Source organism: Centroberyx affinis, unplaced genomic scaffold (assembly GCF_046629955.1).
Source record: "Centroberyx affinis isolate AG114_WGS23_722 - 3 ecotype Tasmania unplaced genomic scaffold, CSIRO-AGI_Caff_v1 ptg000029l_1, whole genome shotgun sequence".
Taxonomy (NCBI): domain Eukaryota; kingdom Metazoa; phylum Chordata; class Actinopteri; order Beryciformes; family Berycidae; genus Centroberyx; species Centroberyx affinis.
The window spans coordinates 426,749-437,988 of record NW_027278743.1 but is presented as its reverse complement, the minus strand read 5'-3'; positions in this window follow the sequence as shown (position 1 = coordinate 437,988).

The following is an 11,240-nucleotide window of genomic DNA, read 5'->3' as shown; positions in this document are numbered from 1 at the left end:
AAGACACAGCAACAGCAACAGAAACAGCCTGTTCTTGGTAAGGCTCAGAGAGATGCTGGAAAAATGGAGTAAGAATTGATTGAGAGTGTTTTTGGTACATAACATTACACAAACAGCTTTTAATGGACCTCAAAACATAAAAGAAAACACTGGAAAGTGTAGAATATGGGACCTTTAAAGACACTTCGAGACTCTTCAGACACAAATTTACATTCTACACACACATGACAAAACATTCATCATGGTACATACTGCCATGTCTTTTTTAAGTGATGCTCTATACATTTGAAGATATTTTAATTTGGTGTCTGGCCAGGACAAAAGCCAGCCAGCAGAATTGTAGAGAGCTTTAATAACATGCTCTCCCATTCAGGAGACCAACCCAACCTCATCCTCAACATTTTTACACCTGTGACATAGGACATCTGCCAACTCTGAAGCAATATGTCACCTGTCCAGCTCACATCACACAAATCATGGACCTCTGTTTTGAAATCATCAAGGATGCACCCAAAGCTGTCTGCAGTGTTTTACACCAGTGATTCTCAACCTTTTTCATATCAAGGACCCCTAATTTTGTCCACATAAGAGCCACGGACCCCCATTTGATGAGATTTTGTCCCAAATCTGAGCATATTTTTATTGCTAGATATGATTTTGTCCAGAATTCCATGATTGTCTGTATTGTAGGTAGAGAGATAACAGTGAAACTATGACCAAAACAGTCATTCTTCTGCATTCTCTAATTGTGTTAACTTCTTGTAAATGAAATAATGCTGAGGTTTAACGATTCATCAGTTTGCTGGGGACCCCTTGCAACCCCCTCAAGAACCCCTGGTGGTCCCCGGACCCCACGTTGAGAACCACTGTTTTACACCTCCCAAAATACAAGGCCAAAGTCAAAAGGGAAAAGCCCATCTACAATACAAGGAGATACAGGTTTGGTCTGAATGCTGCAAAGAGAAACTTGGGGACCATCTTGAGGATACAGCATGGGGCACTTTTTTGTTCTTGTCAGGACAGTCAAACTAACAGACACTATAGCCTCTAATAATTTATGTGAATCCAATGCAGCTCAAACTAAAAGTATTACAATCTCTCCAAGTAAGTTATGGGTAAGTAACAGCTGAAAGGTTGCCTCAATGAAAAGGAAGCATTTTGTAAAGGTGATACCATGAGTGCTCATGAAAAGAGGAGAGAATTAATGGATAAGATAAGGAAAGCAAAATTCTACACAGGCAATGTGAGGCAGGCCTGGTTGGGCCTTTGTGTTATGATGGGCAGAGAGGATAAGAAACAGGAATGTAAAACCACAAATAGTCCCTTTTTTGTTAATGATCTGAATGTTTTCTATAGCAGGTTTTAAAGGATAAGGCTGGTGTTTTTTAATGCATTTCTTACCATCAGCAAATCCTATGAAAATAACAAAATCAGCAATGAATTTGTTTTGCGTCCATGTAGCCGATGCCCAATAAAGCCATGTCTCAGTAGCCATAGAACTCCATTGTATTAAAAAAAAAACTATTAAAAACACGTCACAGAGCCATGCTGCTGCTCTGGCAGCATATTTCATCATTGCGAGGCACCTGGCCAGCCTACTTTTTCTCAAACAACTTAATAAGCCAACTGTAAACACTAGTGTTGTAGTACTCGAGATCGGTCTTGGTCTCGAGACCGGTCTTAAGACCACATTGTGATGGTCTTGGTCTCGTCTCGGACTCGACTGCATTTTTACTTGGTCTTGACTCGTTCTCGGACAAAGAGGACTCGGAATTTTATTTCAAGACCAGTCGAGACCACAAGTGCAGTAACATCATTACCTGCCGGTGCATTGTCTGATTTATTTATTTTTTACTGTGATTGGATATAAAACTTTCCCCTTCAAATTGCAACCGATAACTTGGCTTATTTTAAGTTTGAAAGTTTATTAACCATTAAACGCTGCCACCCTCACTCACCCCCCTCTGAGCTGCGCCAAGAAAGAGAACGCAGGATACAGGGGGAGAGAGCACCATGTGTGGCTGAGGAGGAGAGAATGAGAATAATACAATTTGCCTACAGAAATCACAGAGAGTTTTGCAAAACAGTTCTAAGAACAAGCACCGATTCGCAGGCACATTCAATTCATTCGCGTTCAATTCAATGCGATGCATTAAAGCATTGCGACAGTTATCGGTTAAATTATAATTTCACTAATGTTAGGCTTAAATTCCACAAGGTAATAACGTTACCGTTAAAGTCTGTAGTGCAGCAGAAGACGTGTTATCAGGTTACTGTGTCTACCGTTACTAACACAGGCGAGTAAATTGTGGAATTTTAAGTTTCACTTTCGTCTGCACAGCGGGGCTCTGGCAGATTGAGTAGGGGAGAGCAGGGCAAGTTGTCACATTGGTCAAAGTCAAAACACTATCACATAAAAACAATTTGTAGCCTATACATGAAAGTAAGTTTATGTTTCTTCTCATTTCAGGAATCAAAATAATTATATATTGTGACATAAAAGCAAGGGTCAGCTATAACCTGATAATAATTTTGAATGTTTTAGTGAAGCTATCTGCTCAGGGTGTTTTAACACTTCTGTTTCATTCTGCCAACTGTCTTGAGCCTTTCCAAAGGTCAGTGAAATCGATTTGCAATGTTTCAAAGGATTGCCTTCTGTCACTGAGTACATACTGTACATCCATTTGTATTTTACTTAAATTCCTAAATAATGCTTTCTTTCTTTTTTAATTTTAGCAGAGAAATGGTGTAAATGTTGAGCCATCATTCTGATTACATGGTCTTGAAAATGGATTCGCATTGGTCTGGTCTCGGTCTTGACTCGGTCTCGCCCCCCTTCGGTCTTGGTCTTGACTCGGTCTCGCCCCCTCAGAGTCTTGGTCTTGACTCGGACTTGATACGCTCTGGTCTTGGTCTTGACTCGGTCTCGGTTTAGGTGGTCTCGACTACAACACTAGTAAACACGTTCAGGAAACATCTCAGGAAAGTAGTTCCGTAGCACCGAAAATAGTCCCCGGTGTAATGAAGAATTTGTTCCCATTTGAATGGGATTTGATTTGGTAATAACTACAAAAGCCTGACTTTTCATGGAAACAGTTAGCGATTTTTAAAATTGAATGTATGTCTTTGTGAGCTGTATTTCAAGGTTTTTAGCTTACAATTGGAGCCAATGACTTCTGGGTTTAAGGCTAAAAAGGGAACGTGGGAAGTCAGAAAGTAATGGGAGTAGAGCAAACGCATTGTTGATTGTGTTATTTTCATAGGATTTGTTGACGATAAGAAATGTATTTAAAAACACCAGCCGTATCCTTTAACTAAATTCTTCCAGTTTTTGTGGGATGGCAGCACTGTTCCAAGGCATGGATGTATTAAACTATGGATGAGGTATTCAAAGATGGCAGCCCATTCATTCCAATAAAAGTTGCTCACCCAGCGCATGTGCCAAAAAACTTTCTACGACTCCTACTTCTAGGCCCAACATACATTAGTGTCTTTCTTGGCCCCGCCTGGCCTACATGAACGAGCCTAGTCGCATTCTCGTAATGACTGTGACAACAGCATGTTCGTGAGTGTCGGCAGGCCAATTTTTTTTTTTTTTCTGTTTTTTATTTTACTTTTGGCACATCAAGTAAAGTGTTTTATATTCATGTTTTTTGAGTAATTTTAGATACATTTTTGTTGTTTGTGATCCTTTCTGATGATAAAGCCTTTTATCTACACAGGTCCTTGGCACATATATTGGAAGTAAGCATGTTCAATTCTTTTCTCTGTTGAAATAACACCTACACTAGTTTTTTTTCCCCCCTTGCTTTTGTGGAATCTTACCTTGTACTGACATATTACAGCTGCCCACTGTGGACTTGGGCTCTCAAACCATCCACCTGTTATAAACTAGTGTTCCAGTCCAGAGATGATTGGTTTTTCTTATCATTGGATTGGTCTCCTTCAAATCTGAGACTGTCTTGTAATGCTTAATACCCCTGAGAATGTTTCACGCATTTGGAAATGGAAAATGAAATGTTTATTTTGAAATAAATGTTTATTTTACACTACATATAACAATTTGTCTTGGATCATCTCTTAAATAACTCTTATGTATCATCAAATTGTAGTCCATTGCCCTCAAATTACTTTTCTCCATCTTACCTTGGTTATTACATTTACCAGCATTTAATTACATGTTTTTTTCCAGCCAGAAATATCAATATACAGTATACAATATACAGTGTTACTAACAGTGTTTTTAATTATACAAGCCAGTCTTACAAGAATATACGCTGATACATTTTTGAATTCCTCTTCTTTGTGAGTACTTTATGACAATATTGACTAAAGCCACACATCTAGACCACATAGTCCATGTTAATGAACATTCTGTTGCCTCAGTGTAGAGATAGTATTGCTTGCCATTATTCTGCTGCACGTATTGATTTAAGCCATGGGATTGAACTACACTGGCTCAAAGGTGAGTCGCCTCAAAACATTTGGCCATGACATAAATATTAAAGCTCTCTGATCAAATGGAGTCCTATGTAAACAGTGTATGAAGATTGGTTTGTGTTATGCAACTTAAATGCAAGTTTTGCTCATTAAAGGGATAGTTCACCCAAAAATGAAAATTCTGTCATCATCTACTCACCCTCATACCAAATGAAACACAGGTGAAATTTGTTAGTCCATCACAACTTCGTAGCAGCCTTCTCCAAAACAACTGAAGTCAATGGGGACCTGTTCTTTAGAGTTCAAAACAAAAAGTTTAAGTTTAAGTTTATTTATTTAAGAAGGGACAATGCACATTAATTAGTACTTAAGTCCATCATGTAAAAGTGCCAAACAGCCAAACAATCACTCTGTGAATAGAAAGACCTATACACCATTATTTGTTGCAAATCAATCAGCTGTAGTTAAGATTTGCACTAAATTATGGTGTAAATATACTGTAGGTCTTTTTGGAACTCTGAAGAACTGGTCCCCACTGACTTCAGTTGTTTTAGAGAAGGCTGCTAATGGAGTTGTGCTGGCAACCTCCCTGTGTGTTATATGGACAAACTTCACCTGTGTTTCAACTGGCATGAGGGTGAGGAGATGATGAGAGAATTTTCATTTTTGGGTGAACTATTCCTTTTAAAACAAATCTGTTAAATTGTAATATCATTGAGAATATGCTGGGTTTGTTTGGTGTCACAGCAAGTTTGCAAGTAGGTATTAGTATCTAGAAAAATTCTATATGCTTGATCTCCCTATACAGTGCCCACAAATGCACCTGTTTGGAAATACACACAATGCCATTTACATAGATAATAGACATTAGCAGTATGTAACTCTTGCAGGTTAACTCCAGTTGAACAAGCTAAATTCACAGACAGAAAAACAAATTAGAACAACCCTCAAAGCCAAAATATATTCATAATTTAATAATAGGATAGAGAAAACTACATAGGCATAGTCTGTAAATTGACAATTCTGAGATATACAATAGTAAGTAGGTTTAGATAGCTAGATAACTACAGCAATTTTACAGTTTCTTTTCTAATGTATCTATGGGAAAAAGCATTTTTGGGCCCCATGGCATCACGTGAACTGCAGTTTCGAGCTTGGCCACTACACCAAAATTGCAGCACAGCCCAGGGCTCTTCCTGGGGGCTTGTTCCAAGGTCTTGGAAACTTTCTCACATGGAATCTTTCTGTAAAGTTCTCAGTCAATTTTGCAAGAAAGTCAGTCATGATGGGCGTGATGAGTACTCCTGGCAATGTGCTCATGAATGCACAGAGCTGTGGGAAGTGTAGCAACTTTGTGCCGTCAGGTTGGACGTAACTTTAGTCTTGAAGGCACAAAGCCTCTCCACCGAATCACCGACAGATTTTTCCCAACCTTGTAGTTCGAGATTCAGTTTGTTCAAGTGTTCTAAAATATCACAAAGAAAGTGGACCTCCACCATAAATTTTTCATCCAACATGCGCTACAAGAGGTTCCAAATACCCATCTGGAAGGGGGCACTGGCGGTTTCTGAGGTTTGCATTCGAGGGCAAGTCCTACAAGTTCCGTGTCCTTCCCTTTGGCATCTCCCTGGCACCCCGCACTTTCACCTGGTGCATGGATGCAGTCCTTGCACCCCTGCTGTGGCAGGTTGATCTGCGCCCACACAGAGCGGTGTCATGTGTCCATGCTAGGACTTCAGGGCTTGGGTCTTCACCTGAACGTGAAGAAGAGCAGGTTGGAGCCCTCCCAGACAACGCAGTTCCTGGGCATGGTATTGGACTCCAGGTCTGCGATACTGACACTGACTCTGGAGAGGCAAGAGGCTCTCAGAGCCTGCCTCTCTCATTTCCGGCCAGGGGGAAAAGTCAGCTGGAGGATGTGCCTGCGCCTCATGGGCCTAATGGCAGCAATGGTTCAAGTAGTCCTATTAGCTCTCTTGCACATGTACAGAGGTGCTTTCTGGGCTTGGCCCTGGCCCTACAGAAGTCCTTGTTGACCAAAGTGTCAGTCACTCAGAGACTTTGTGTGGCCCTCCGCTGGTGGGAGAGCCTGGGCAATGTTGCGAGGGGCAGCACATTGGGTCCGGTGACCTTCTGTCATCTAATCTCAACTGTTGGACTGGGTCTTGGGCATCCCAGCATATAAACATGCTAGAGCTGAGAGCTCTATATCAACAGACAGGGGGGCCTCGGCTCTCCTGTCCTGTGCAGGCTGGCACAGAAATTGTGGACTTGGCTATTCCCGTGGTTCCAGTCTTTGAGGGCCGTCCATGTGCCAGGACCTGCGAACCTCACCGCAGACTGGTTGTCAAGAGTAGGCCCAAACCCAGGGGAATGGAGGCTCCACCCCCAGGTGGTCCAGGGGATCTGGCACCACTTTGGACAGGCAGAGGTCGACTTGTTTGCCTCCAGGGTGTCAACACACTGCCATCTGTTCTTCTCCCTGGGGAGAGACGATCCTCCTCTCGGGAACGATCCCCTGGCACACCAATGGCCTCCAGGCCTGCTGTATGCCTTCCCTCCATTTAGCCTTCTCCCACCTCTTCTTCACAGAGTGCAGGTGGAGAGTGTGAGGGTGATCCTGGTTGTTCCACATTGGCCCCACATGGTGTGGTTCTCCAGAATCCCCCCTCTGCTGGACGGGGTGCCATGGGAAATTCCAGTCCGGAGGGATTTGCTGTCCCAGGCAGGAGGGACCTTGTTCCATCCCTTCCCTTGAGGAAGGCGGAGAAGTCCGCTGAGGTCATCTGTGGCCCATTGTCAGTGGTAATGGCCAACGGCATACCCCAGTGGGAGAAAAGGCCATCCAAAACATCTGTCAGAGCATGCGTTGTGACACTTGAGACCGGAATCACTTCAGGCCACGAGTGGAGATCATACACCACCACTAGGAAACGTTGGTGGTGGGGAACCGCATGGCCATGGATCTCCCCACATATATCCAGCTGGAGATGTTCCCAGGGGCGAGATGGCCACAGGAGCGGCTGCAGAGGGGGTGGGGTTCCACCCCCCGCTTCACGGGGGGTGGGACTGGCATGCTTCACAGTCTTTGACCAGAGCTTTGATATCTCTGTCGATGCCTGGCCACCACATCAAGGCACGGCATCTCTGCTTCAGCTTAATACAGCAAAGTGTAGACCTGTTTGTTTGTTTTTTAAGATATGTACCAACTATCCTCTGTCCTATTTAGTGGTAGAAGAAGTACTCTGATCATTTACTTAAGTAAAAGTACCAATTCAGCGATATAAAAATACTCCATTACAAGTAAAAGTCCTGCCTGAAAACTCCTACTAAGTAAACGTGCATAAGTATTAGCAGCAAAATGTAGTTAAAGTATTAAAGTAAAAGTAGTGGTTTGGTCCCTCTGACTGATATTTTATTATATATGACATCATTAGATTATTAATACTGAAGCATCTGTGTGTAAGCAGCATGTTACTGTTGTAGCTGCTGGAGGTGGAGCTAGTTTGAACTACTTTATATACAGTTAGCTAGTTTAGTCCAGTGGTTCCCAACCTAGGGGTCGGGCCCCTCCAAAGGGTCACCAGATAAATCTGAGGGGTCGTGAGATGATTAATGGGAGAGGTAAGAAGAAAACACAAAGTTGTGATACACAAATCTGTTTTCAGTTTTTGGACTTTTTCTCTAATCTTTGACTTTTGCTGAAATATTTTATCATTTGAACATTTATTGAAATGAAACTGTTGGAGCCGTTTCACATTAGTGCCGCCCCTACTGTTGGCATAGGTGAATAGCGGCATAGCTTACTTTAATTAAGCATCAGGTGCGCGTGGAGGCAGAACGCCAGAAAGAGAAAAGGTTTTTAACCGCACGCACGCATGCACATGTACAAGAGTATAGATTAACGAGCATGGTAGAAAGAGTTTGTTTCGAATATTTGTTTTTTTTGTTTGTTTGTTGATTTGAACTCGAATCCCTGCTCTGTTTGGGTTGCTTTGCCTTTTTATTTTGATACATCGATCGCACACACACACACTCCAACCACAAAATCTCCGCTTGGACTCCAGCATAAGATCATCAACCAAGAACATCAAACCGTGAGTAACCTAAGCAGCAGAAGAATCCAAGTGTGAGCGCGTTGTTGCCCCGTATTATCTGGCGTAAAGGCTGTTGGTAAAGGTGAAAGCCATAGGCCTTACAAAAAGTTAAAAACCTTTCCTGATACGGACGCTGTATCGTTGGAAATGGACTCGGATTGAAACAGATAATTGAAACGGATGTGTCTCGCCTAACTGAAGTTTATGGAATACGTGATGTGATGTTTTGGAAATTGAACGTGGAAATTGTTTGCTGTGGACAAGGATTGCTGTTGGTGCGTTCTGAGTGTGAAAAGAAGAGGACCGCCGCTACATCTTCCGTGAATATTGACGGTCTGTGTATTTTGCCGTTTTAATTATGTCTGCGCATGAGAGTGAAAAATTATCTGAAGCTGTTGGTGGAGTGACTGAAGTTAGTACAATTCACTGCTCTGAAAAAATCATACACTTGCCTGTGACTGATGGAAAAAGACAAGGGAAGCCAACACAAAGGGCCCTTGAAGCTAATTTTGCAAAACAATGTAAGGCAAGAAAAGCTAAACTTGGACAGCTCACAAGCAAAAGGAATGTTATAGAACCACTTCTGGTCGATTTCAGAAATATTGAATTGGTGAAACAACTATTCAGTGGATTTATTGATAAAACAAATGAGTTCAAAGCACTTCACATGTCAGTACAGCAACTACTACAGAAAGAAGAAATGGAAAAGGACCATAATCAGTGGTACATGCCAAAAATTCTATTGTTGCAAGAATTTCATGACAAAGTTGAACAATGGCTAAAAGAGGCACCTTTTCCACAAGTGACACAAGCACAAAGTTTAAAATCAAGTGATAATGTTTCAGTTGGCATGATTAGCAGAAGATTCAGCGGAAGCACTTCAAGTACCTCCTCAGTTCGTCGTCAGGCAGAGGCAGAAAAAGCAGCTCTACTTGCACGTGCTGCTACTCTTAAGCAAAGGCAGGCATTGGAAATGGAGGAGGCAAATTTGAAAGCAAGAAAGGAAGCATTTGAATTGGAAGTGGAAATTTCAGCTGCTAATGCAAAGTTGAAAGTGTTGGATGCTACTCAGGATGTAGACCCCAAGCCTACTGCTAAACCTTCAGACCGCATCAATGAATATTTTGCATCAATGGCACATGTACCATTGGACAATATGGAGGATGATGATGATGATGATGATGATGGTGATGACTATGATGATGATGAGGAAAATGGAGCTTCACAACAGCCAACCAACTATCATGCCCCTAGTGGCCAATCACATCACTTTCGGGGACAGAAATCTCAGCAGCTGCCTTCATGGCAACAGATGCCTACTACTCACCAACAACCCAACCCAAATGTTGGCTTTCAAGATGGTGCTCAGTTTAACTTTCAACCAAGTGGAGGCATGATGGAGATTATGAGGAAACAAAACTAAATCACAGAAATGTTAATACAAGAACAGAGACTCTCACTCTTGCCATCCCGAGAGATTCCTGTTTTTAAAGGTGATCCGTTAAATTATATCACCTTCATTAGAACATTCATTTGAACACTGTGTAGAAAGCAAAACAACCAACAACAGAGATAGATTGCTCTTTCTTGAACAGTTTACTGATGGACAACCAAAGGCAATGGTGAGGAGCTGCCTTCACATGGATTCCCAAAAAGGCTATGTGGAGGCAAAAAGGCTGTTACACAAACACTTTGGGAATGAGGTTTTTATTGCTGCTGCCTATCAGGAAAAGATTTTGAATTGGGATGTAATCCGGTCAGAGGATAGGAAAGCCTTGCACAAATATTCACTATTCCTGAGAACATGCTGTAACGCTATGAATGGTAATGAGATTCTGCAAGACATGAACAATCCTACACACATGAAGTCTGTGATGTCAAAGCTACCATTCAAGCTTAGAGAGAGGTGGAGGACAGTGGCGTATGACTTTCATAAGAGCACAAACCAAAGAGCCAAGTTTCAACAGCTTGTGAATTTTATTGAAAGACAAGCAAACATTGCCGTTGATCCCCTCTTTGGAGACATTCAAGATACTGTATCAACGAAAGACAAGAAGGCAAACCCTCGAAGCAGCAAATTTAAATCCATTCCTGGTTCATCATACAATAAGAGCAGTTTTGCCACTGTAACAGAAACACATGAGCAAAGGAATGAACATCCAAACACAAACACTACATCCATGCCACTGAAGACATGTTTGTTTTGCAAAAGAAATCACAGCACGGAGCTGTGCAAAGAGTTTGACAAGAAGATGCACAAGGACAAAGTTGAGTTCTTTAAAATGAATGGTTTATGTTTCGGTTGTGTTAACAAGGGACACATGAGTAAGGAATGTAAAAGGCGAATGACTTGTAAGATATGTTCAAAGAGGCATCCTACTGTGTTGCACATTGAAATGAAGAAAGATGCAAGTCCAAGCACAGATAATGTGTCGGTAAGCAGTGCGTTAGTCACTATGAAAAAGCCTATCCATATTGGGGCCGGTGACCAACAGAAACTGTCAATTGTTCCTGTACAAGTTAAGTTGACAAATTCCAACCAGAGACTCCAAACGTATGCTTTCCTTGATCCAGGAAGCACTGGGACTTTCTGCACAGAAGCTTTAAGGAAGCAACTGAATGCCAAAGCGACGCAAACTAGAATCCTACTTCGCACTCTAGGACAAGAAAAGGTCATCGGTATCGACATGATCAATGGGCTGG